The following is an 8,944-nucleotide window of genomic DNA, read 5'->3' on the forward strand; positions in this document are numbered from 1 at the left end:
AGGAAAGTATAATTTTCTCAAAAGAGTTTTTGGAAAACTCTAACATAGCATAGTGATTGTGGTTTTGAGACAGCTTCATATATATACAGTCATAAAATGGTTTGAATAAATTTAACGGTATTTTTCTGTCGCAAAAAAAATTAAAAAAAAACAATGTCGTCTTACTCTTTTGATATAACATTTCTCTTTTCATTCATTTTTTCATCTTCATGTCTCTCTGTCTCTATCTCTCTCTTCTCTTTATCTCTTTCACTCATCACTCTTCTTTCTCTGTCTGTCTGTTTCTCTCTCTCATTTTCTCTCTGTGTCTCTCGCCTATCTCTTTTCTCTCTATCTCTCTCATCTGTTTTTTCTCTCTGCCTCTCTCGCTCATCTCTCTTCTCTCTATCTTTCTCATTTCTTTTCTCTCTCTCTCTTATCTTTCTATCTCTCTCGCCCATTTCTCTTCTCTCTCTGTCTCTCTCTTTTTTTTTGTGTCCCTCTCTCGCTCATATCTTTTCGCTCTATTTCTCTCTCTTTTTATTTATCTCTCGCTCATCTCTTATTTCTCTCTCTTTTTCTATCTCTCCCTCTATCTCTCTCTCTCTTTTTCTGTTTATCTCTCGCCATGTCTCTCTCTCACTCATCACTTTTCTGTCTCTCTCTCTCTCTTTGTCTACTTGTCTATTTGTCTATTTCTCTCTCACTATGTTCGCCTTGCACACTTTCTTACTTCCATCTTCTCTATTTATCGAGCTTCTTCTCGATTTATCGATCCACTATAAACGACGTCGTCTTACTCTTTTGAACGTTTCTCTTTTCACCCATTTTTTCATCTTCCTATCTCTCTTTCTCTCTCTTACTCATCACTCTTCTCTATCTGTCTGTCTCTCCCTTTCTCTATGTGTCTCTGTCTTTTTTTTTTCTCCCACTCATCACTCTTCTCTGTTTGTCTATCTCTCTCTTTCTCTCTTCTCTTTCTCTTTCTCTCTCTCACTCATCACTCTTCTCTGTCTGTCCGTCTCTCTCTTTCTCTCTGTGTCTCTTTCTCCATTCTCTTTCTCTCTCTTACTCATCACTCTTTTCTGTCTGTTCGTCTCTCTCTTTCTCTCTATGTCTCTCCCTCTCTTCTCTTTCTCTCTCTCACTCATCACTTTTCTTTGTCTGTCTGTCTCTCTCCCCCACTGTGTTCACCTTGCTCACTCTCTCTCTCATCTCTTCTCTATTTACCGAGCTCTCCACTACAAGAAAATGCACTTTTAGCGACCACTTTGTCTCTCTCTCGCTCATTACTTTGTCTCTGTCTATTTCTCTCTCTCTCTCTCTCTCTATCTCTCTTCTCTATCTGTCTCTCACTCATCTCTCTCTCACCACCCATCTTCTCCACCACATCCACTACTGCAAATGCCATTCCACTACTACCACTGTTGTCACTCCACCTCTACAACTATCATTACTACCACCATCGCTACCACTCCACTACCACCACTACTACTATTATTATTACCTCTTATCTACCACCGTTATTCTATCTTCTTTACCACTACCACAACTTCACCACTTATCTCCTTCACCATCACTACCACCACCACTTTCACCACTATTGCCACTTCTATCCTCTACCAAAAAAAATTAGTTCTTGATTTTTAGTAACCAAAAATAAAATAAAATGAGTCGCAAAAAAATATTTTTCATTGACCACAAAAATTAACTTTATTTTAATAGAAAATATTATCCCTACCTCTACCAAATAAAAAAATAATAATAATTTTTTATTCATTAAAATAAATATGAAACAAATAAATTTTCAACCTTACTAAATGAAAAAAAAAAAATTTCATAAACTATAAAAAAAAAAAATTAATAAAAAATAATTTTTTTAAACAAATCCTCCATTGCGGAAAAAATATATATATTTTATTATTTAAATATTCATTTGTAATGAAAATAAAAAAAAAAATTCCAAAAAAATTTCCATCCCCCCCCACCCAATTCCAGCCAATTCCAGCTCGGGTTCCTCCCACCCCAAACCCAAAATCCCCCATCTCAAAAATCCCTAATCTCTTCCCCCTTTTCCATTCCCGCTCGTTTTTCCCCCCTCAACCAAAAATCCCCAAATCTCAAATCCCTAATTTTTGAACAAAAAATCCCCATCTCTGTCTCTCTCGCGACTGTGAGCACGGCAGACGATGGCTTTCCCTCTCCTGCTCTCATTCCAGTGGCTTTCCCCATCTCTTGTTTTTGGTTCTTCGCATCTGTAATCGCCAACCCGCTCTATATATAGGAATTCCATTGGAAACCTTGTTTTCCTTGACGATCTGATCTACAGAATTGAAGTTTAGATTTTTGATTTCGGTTTCTCCTCCGACCCGTCTCACAAAATGTCGTCCGTATACGGAGCTCGATTGACAACTTTTGAAGATTCAGAGAAGGAGATAATTTTATTCAAGGTTTTATTTGCTTACTTTGAATATATACGGTTAATTTTATTGAGATAATTTTGATTGATTCAGTGGGTTTTTATTATATTGTTCTGTTTCATATAAACAAACACAGTTTACATCTTAACTCTTCTTTGCTGTCTTCCTTTCTAGTTTTTGTGCTTTCTTTCACCTTCTCTCTCTCTCTCTCTATATATATATATATATATATAATTCTTGTTCATATGTGTTCTTTGTAAGAATTATATACCATTCATGTTTTTTTTTTCCTTCCATAATTTTTCTGAAAATGAGTTTTTTTTTTTTTTTGGCTAAATATATATAGGAAGATGAATTTGTAACTGTAAAGTGCTTTTATGTTGTTAGCTGTGAATACAAGTCAAGAATGGGTAGAAAATAAGGGTTTATATTACCATTTTTGTATGTGTTTATATGTTCTCTTGGTCGGGTTGTGTATAGTAGGAGGTGGTCCAGGAGCTATATTTCAATGATTTTTATGTTTAATGGGATTACAAGGCATAGTGAGCTATATTTCATTTCATTGTTCTATTTTTCTGTTATAGTGAATTCTACTGTTTGATGCAGAGGTCAAAAGGACGTTTGTTGGATATTTTGCATCCTGCACCTCTTTGTTGGCATGTAGAAGAGAGTTTGTCCACATCTGAGTGTCTGGCTAGCAAGTATCTGTCTCTCTCTTGCTAGTTCTATATTTTCATTCAGTTTTGAGACATGGATGGTGGTTGAGCATGAGAAGGTTTGTGTTAAAAAAACCAGTTCTTCTCTTTTGCATTAGACATTGGCAGCATGTTTGGTGTTCTAAGTGCGTGACTAAATCCATCATGGTTGCTATCTGTTTAATTGTTGATTTTGTTTTGTGCTCTAAAATTCAGGTCTTCATTGGTCCTGTTCCATGTCATAAGCACATATTGAAATAGAAACTGACAGCTAACAAATGAATTGCTCTCTATCATTTTTGTCACTCATGGATGGAAGGAAGTATTGCAAACGGCAGTGCTCAAGGATTATGAAATATCTTTTAAGGATTATATGAAATCTTTCAAAGCATACATCTTTGGTGGTATAAAATACATGTTCTCCATTAGTCTTTCTCTTCTCCTTATATAAGATGAACTTGAATGGCATTATGAGAATTAATCAAGTTTTAGATGAGCTCGATATCGCAAAGTTTAAATGATGTCGCAAATTTTCAAAGTGTGCAGTAAATGATGTCGCAAAGTTTGAATGTTGTGAAATTATATTGTGCTTTTGTTATTTAAACTTAAGAAGATGCTATGGCTAACTTTTAAAAGAATTGGTTTGCACGAAAATGTTGTTGAACCATATCAATTTGGCATATGATGATCTAAATGTGTCTCAAAATAAAAACCTGGTTGTGAATCTTAGAACTTTTTGAGTGACTTTCTATTCCTTGCTGGACGACCCTCTTATTTTGTTCTTGCAGTCTCAAAGCATTACACAAGAAATTAGTCATGGGGGATATTTTGCAGAGGAAAAACAACACAGAAGATACTTATGGAGATAACTATTGGTGTTGTGACAATCAAATTGTCCAGGCAGTATGGACACTAGTCCCCATGTGTGGTTTGGATGATGGGAATAGTTTTATGGCATTGGTGTCTGATTTTATATCTAGGGTATTATTTTTATTTTTATTTCAATGTCTTTGTTATTGTTTGTTGTCCATTGTTTTGTGTTGATACTGAAATGATTGTGTACTCTTTATTGTGACTGCAGGTTGGTATTGGAGATCCTTATAGCGTTGTTTTTCATCTCCCTGGAGTTTTTATATTGCATAAATTTGATTTTTGATGTTGTCTCTCAGTATGGTAATACATTCATTCAGGCCTATTGTACAAACTTTTTTTTTTTTTTTTTATGAAAATTCTGATGAGATGATGTCTATCAATGTAGCAATAATTTCTTGAAATGTAAATTCGTATGGTTGGTCATGATAAAGATTTCTCTGTTTACTACTTATGGTTGGTCATGTAGTATTTGATTTCTCTTTCCCCACGCTCTGTTTTCCTTTTTTTATTTATTTTTATTTTTTAACACTAATTTGGTAGGATGGCGAAGCATGTGCTCACTTGCTTAATGTTCTTGCACCAGAACATGGTAGTGCCACCACATTGGATACTAAGGATCCTACTGAAAGAGCGAATCCGATTCTTGAGCATGTAGAGAGAATGGATTACAAAAGATATGTCACTCCAAAGGACATTGTTGAGGGATCGGCAAATCTAAATCTGGCATTTGTTGCTCAAATATTCCAGCAGAGGTCGGACTAATTGCTTATGCATATTTTGGCTTTTCCCATGATTTTATCACTGTGGATTTCTTTGTAATTAGTTTGTGAATTTCTTAATGCAGGAATGGCTTATCCATGGACACCAAAAATGTCTTTTTCTGAGATGATGATAGATGATGCTCAAACTTCTAGGGAGGAGAGATGCTTCCGACTGTGGATTAACAGTCTTGGAGTTGATTCATATGTCAATAATATGTTTGAGGATGTCAGAACAGGCTGAGGTTACAATTTCCTTGCCCTATTTTTGAGTGCTTGTTAATTTTGTTTGATTTTTATCCCTCTTACATGTAGATGGGTTATATTGGAAGTTCTGGACAAAGTTTACCTAGGATCAGTAAACTGGAAGCAAGCAACAAAACCTCCCATCAAGATGCCTTTCAGAAAAGTTGAGAATTGCAACCAAGCTATACGGATTGGAAAGGAATTGAACTTCTCTCTTGTGAATGTAGCAGGAAACGATATTGTATAGGGAAACAAGAAACTCATACTAGGTTAGTGCACTTTGACACATGCTATTGGGCTTATGTGATAACTACGTTGAAGAAAAGTTTTCTTGAGTCACAATTTCTTGTCATATATCTGCTTTTAGTAGACTTTGCTCAGTTCTGCATTTATTCTTTCAGTTTCATTTCTACTTAGTTACTATCTTCTGTTTAAGCCAGAACCTTCATGCATCTTGAGCAGGGCGGGGTAAGAAAATAATATTAATAACCAAGTATTTTTTTTCTTGTCCTGTCATGGGCCACATAGCATTTGTGTGTTTGCAATACAGTTGTGTTCTGATATATGCATAAGATAATATGATTAACAGTTGTGCTAGACCAAAGCCTCATCTCTTTTAATAGTACTATGGGCGGTCAAATACTTCTATTCTAAACATATTATAATAAATTCATAATTGTTATAGGACTTCATAATGTTATGAGTGTTTGAATTGCTGATTAACCGAGCTAATAATGGCTTTTTCAGGAAGAGAACCTGTCAGCTATGAATACTGATCCTTGGTATTCTGCCTATCACTATTCTCATCCTCCTTTGTTGAAAGACTTGCTGCAATCGATGAACTTGACAAGAAGGAAGACTGAAAACGAACACAGGCTACCTAAAGCCAGTGAATGCACTTTCTAGTCCATTTTATACTCTTTTTAACTTGAGCATTTTCAAGCTTTAGAAATCGTTGGTTTTGAGTTTCGCTGTATGAGTCCTGTTGAAATTGACATTTCTCTGTTCTGGTATTAAATTCCACACCCAACAAAGGTAAGGCTGAGTTATGGGGATTTTCTGAGTTAGGTAAAAAAAATTACAAAAATGAACAGGAAATAGCTTAATGTAACTGAGTTGCTTTATGTATTATTCTTCTGCATGCTTCATGTCAGTTTTTCAAAAATGAAAACGAAAACACTTCTTGTCTGCCATGTTGTATCCTGACTTTCCTAATCAAAGGGGCATATCTTGTTCTTTACAAGTACTTTTCAGATATTCCTAGGTAGTAGTCATACTTGTGTGGAGCTGGTGAGACTTGTGGGTTGAGTGACGTTGAGCATATATATATATATATATATTTTCTAATGTTTGTTGTGCAGATTGGCAAGCTGGTACATATTGTGAAGGAATTTTTTGTTTGGTGGGTTGAGATGAATGTAAGCATATATTTTGTAGTGTTTTATGTGTGAGTTGAGTGTGTGGGTTGAGTGGCTAAGGACTATATTGTGTGTTTGTTCTCAACCTGTTTTGTTCTTTCCTTTTGGTTCTCATTGGTGGTTGTTATACTATTCAAAATGGGTCTCTCATGTGTTCAACACCCCCATAGACCCTGTTATGTGGCGGTTGAACATGTGTAATCCTATGTTTGAGTGGTTAGTTCTAGTATGGAGCTTATTTTATTTATTATTTTTTTTGGTTTTCTTTTTTACTGATATCAACTTCTTTATGTTGCCTTTCAGATTGAACTGAAGACTGAACCAGTTGATTTTTGATTTCCTACAACCAATTAGACCAGACACTGTTTCACTCACTACATTGAGTTTCACAGGCACACTTTTTTAGTATTATATCATTTTGAGGCATTCATGAATGAATGGGCTTTATATGAAGAGTTTTAAACATCTTACCAACTTATTGTAGAACTAAGTAATTGCCTTTTTATTTTTATTTTTATTCTTCAATCAAAAACTGCAGGTGCTTAGTAGCAAAAGGAGAGGAGTCTAGTGAATGTCACAGATTTGCCAAATATTACTAGTCCCTTTGCCTAGGTGAATGGGTGAGTGCCATTGCTGTTAAAATAACTTTTTTCTTGGTTTGTTTTGACTTGGCAATTTCTTCTAGTATGTTTGGATGCATTATGGTAAATAGGCTTAATGAGTTATATTTTGTCCTGTTTGCACAGATGATGAACTAACTACAATTATACTAAATAATAAATTTCACTTTTATGTTTCTTGATTCCTTAATATACTAATATTATGTGGCTTGGCAATTTTATTTTATAGTTTAGAGTATGTGCTTATATGTTTACACCAAGCCTTGATGAATCAGTTTTCTAGATAGAATAGCTACTTTCTTTATTTATTTATTTTATTATTATTATACTTTTGAAAGGATTGAAGTGCTAGTTAAATTTCATTTATGATAAAATTCTTTAGTTAAAATGATATTTGATTTGTAGAAGCAAGAAATGCTTTTAGTGCATGCACATATATTTTAAGGCTAGTGATGCTTTGTGAGAAAATGTTGAGCAACTAAAAATAATATATTGATAAACTGAGTTACAAATTGGATTGGTGTGATTTGGTTCTTTGTTCCCATAGTTCATCTGGGCTCATAATATTGGTTAACCAACTCCCTCGGGTTTAGGCTAGGATTGGGAATGAACTTAAAAATGGAACCAATTTAAGACTTCAACAATCTTACTCGTGAAAACAAAGACAGACTTTCACTTATAAACATCCATTTTCAGAAAGATTTGGGATTGGATAGCTTAGATACTGTAGAGATTGTAAAGGCTCTAGAAGAGGAGTTCAAGCTAGAGATACTGTGGTCATTTTTTAGTTATTTTTTCCATCCACACCCTCTATACCTTGAATTAAGATTATTTGTTCTATGCTTATACAGAAAGCTTTATGCAGTCATATGTGATCCAAGTGGACCTCTTTATTTTTGCAGCCAGGGATATGCATATGGTATGAGAAGTTTCCAGATCTCAAATTCAGAGATTTGTTTCTTACATGAGAAAGCTGTGCAGGTAAAAAAATAGGGAATACAGTCCCTAGTCTAGTGGTAGACTTCTTCAATGAAAAGTGTGCAAGACCGAGGAATTAGTGACTATTTAGGCTGCATTTGATGTTTGGGATATGTCGAATTAGTGACTAATTTGTTTGTACATTATATCCCAAATTTGTTCAACTTGTGGTCTTTGGACCATGTCTCTTTAAGGAATCAATTTCTTCCTTTTTCTTTTTCTTGTTCCTTCTACCTGATGAATTTTTCAGTTCTCTTGATTGTGAATCAATTTATGTCTTCATGATGAATTTTTTGATCAAGTATTATTTTCTCTATGTGCCTGCAAAATTTGTTTATACTATATCTTTGGTGTGTTCTTATTTTGGTTTGCTGAATTAACTTTTTAGTTTATTCATATGCATCAGTGGTTTCTGAATTAATTTGTGTTTTCATTTTTCAGGTCAGAAATTTTTTGGAGAGATGCAAAATATGGTCCAAGAATTAAAGAACTTAGTTTTTTAAGTTTTTTCATATTTTAATATATGTAAGCACATATAATTTTTTTTATTAATTCCTTTGTATATAGTTTTGAATATTTAATTTCCATTTATGAAATATATGACGTTATTCTATTCAATATGTGGTTATGATTCAAAATATAGTATATAGTGTGTATTACATTATTCAAATGTGCATACAAAAATAATATTGATTATTTTTCAAATATGTAGCACCTTTTTTTTATCACAGATTTTATTAGTTATTAATCACACTTAAAAGATGTGATCTAAATGTTATTAATCACACTTAAATGATGTGATGTAAATATTTTTAATCACACTTAAAAAGTGTGATCTAAATGTTATTAATCACATTTAAAAAGTGTGATTAAAAATGATCATTTTTAATCACACTTCCAAAGATCACACTTAAATGGTGTGATCAAAATATTTTTAATCACACTTAAAAGGTGTGA

At 33.8% G+C, this 8,944-nt stretch overlaps 2 long non-coding RNA genes across 2 annotated transcripts; both read left to right on the forward strand.

The window, feature by feature from the left end:
• Positions 1–1,986: 1,986 nt before the first annotated feature.
• On the forward strand, positions 1,987–4,346 carry LOC145821103 (uncharacterized). The gene is made up of 3 exons (XR_014363143.1): positions 1,987–2,429; positions 3,006–3,174; positions 3,883–4,346. It is a non-coding gene; the product is annotated as an uncharacterized LOC145821103 (long non-coding RNA).
• Positions 4,347–5,068: 722 nt separating this feature from the next.
• On the forward strand, positions 5,069–8,517 carry LOC145822733 (uncharacterized). The gene is made up of 4 exons (XR_014364421.1): positions 5,069–5,240; positions 5,719–7,009; positions 7,912–7,990; positions 8,429–8,517. It is a non-coding gene; the product is annotated as an uncharacterized LOC145822733 (long non-coding RNA).
• The last annotated feature ends 427 nt before the right edge of the window (positions 8,518–8,944 follow it).

The sequence above is a fragment of the Camellia sinensis genome, chromosome 3 (genome assembly GCF_055761805.1).
Source record: "Camellia sinensis isolate YWXY chromosome 3, ASM5576180v1, whole genome shotgun sequence".
Taxonomy (NCBI): Eukaryota; Viridiplantae; Streptophyta; class Magnoliopsida; order Ericales; family Theaceae; genus Camellia; species Camellia sinensis.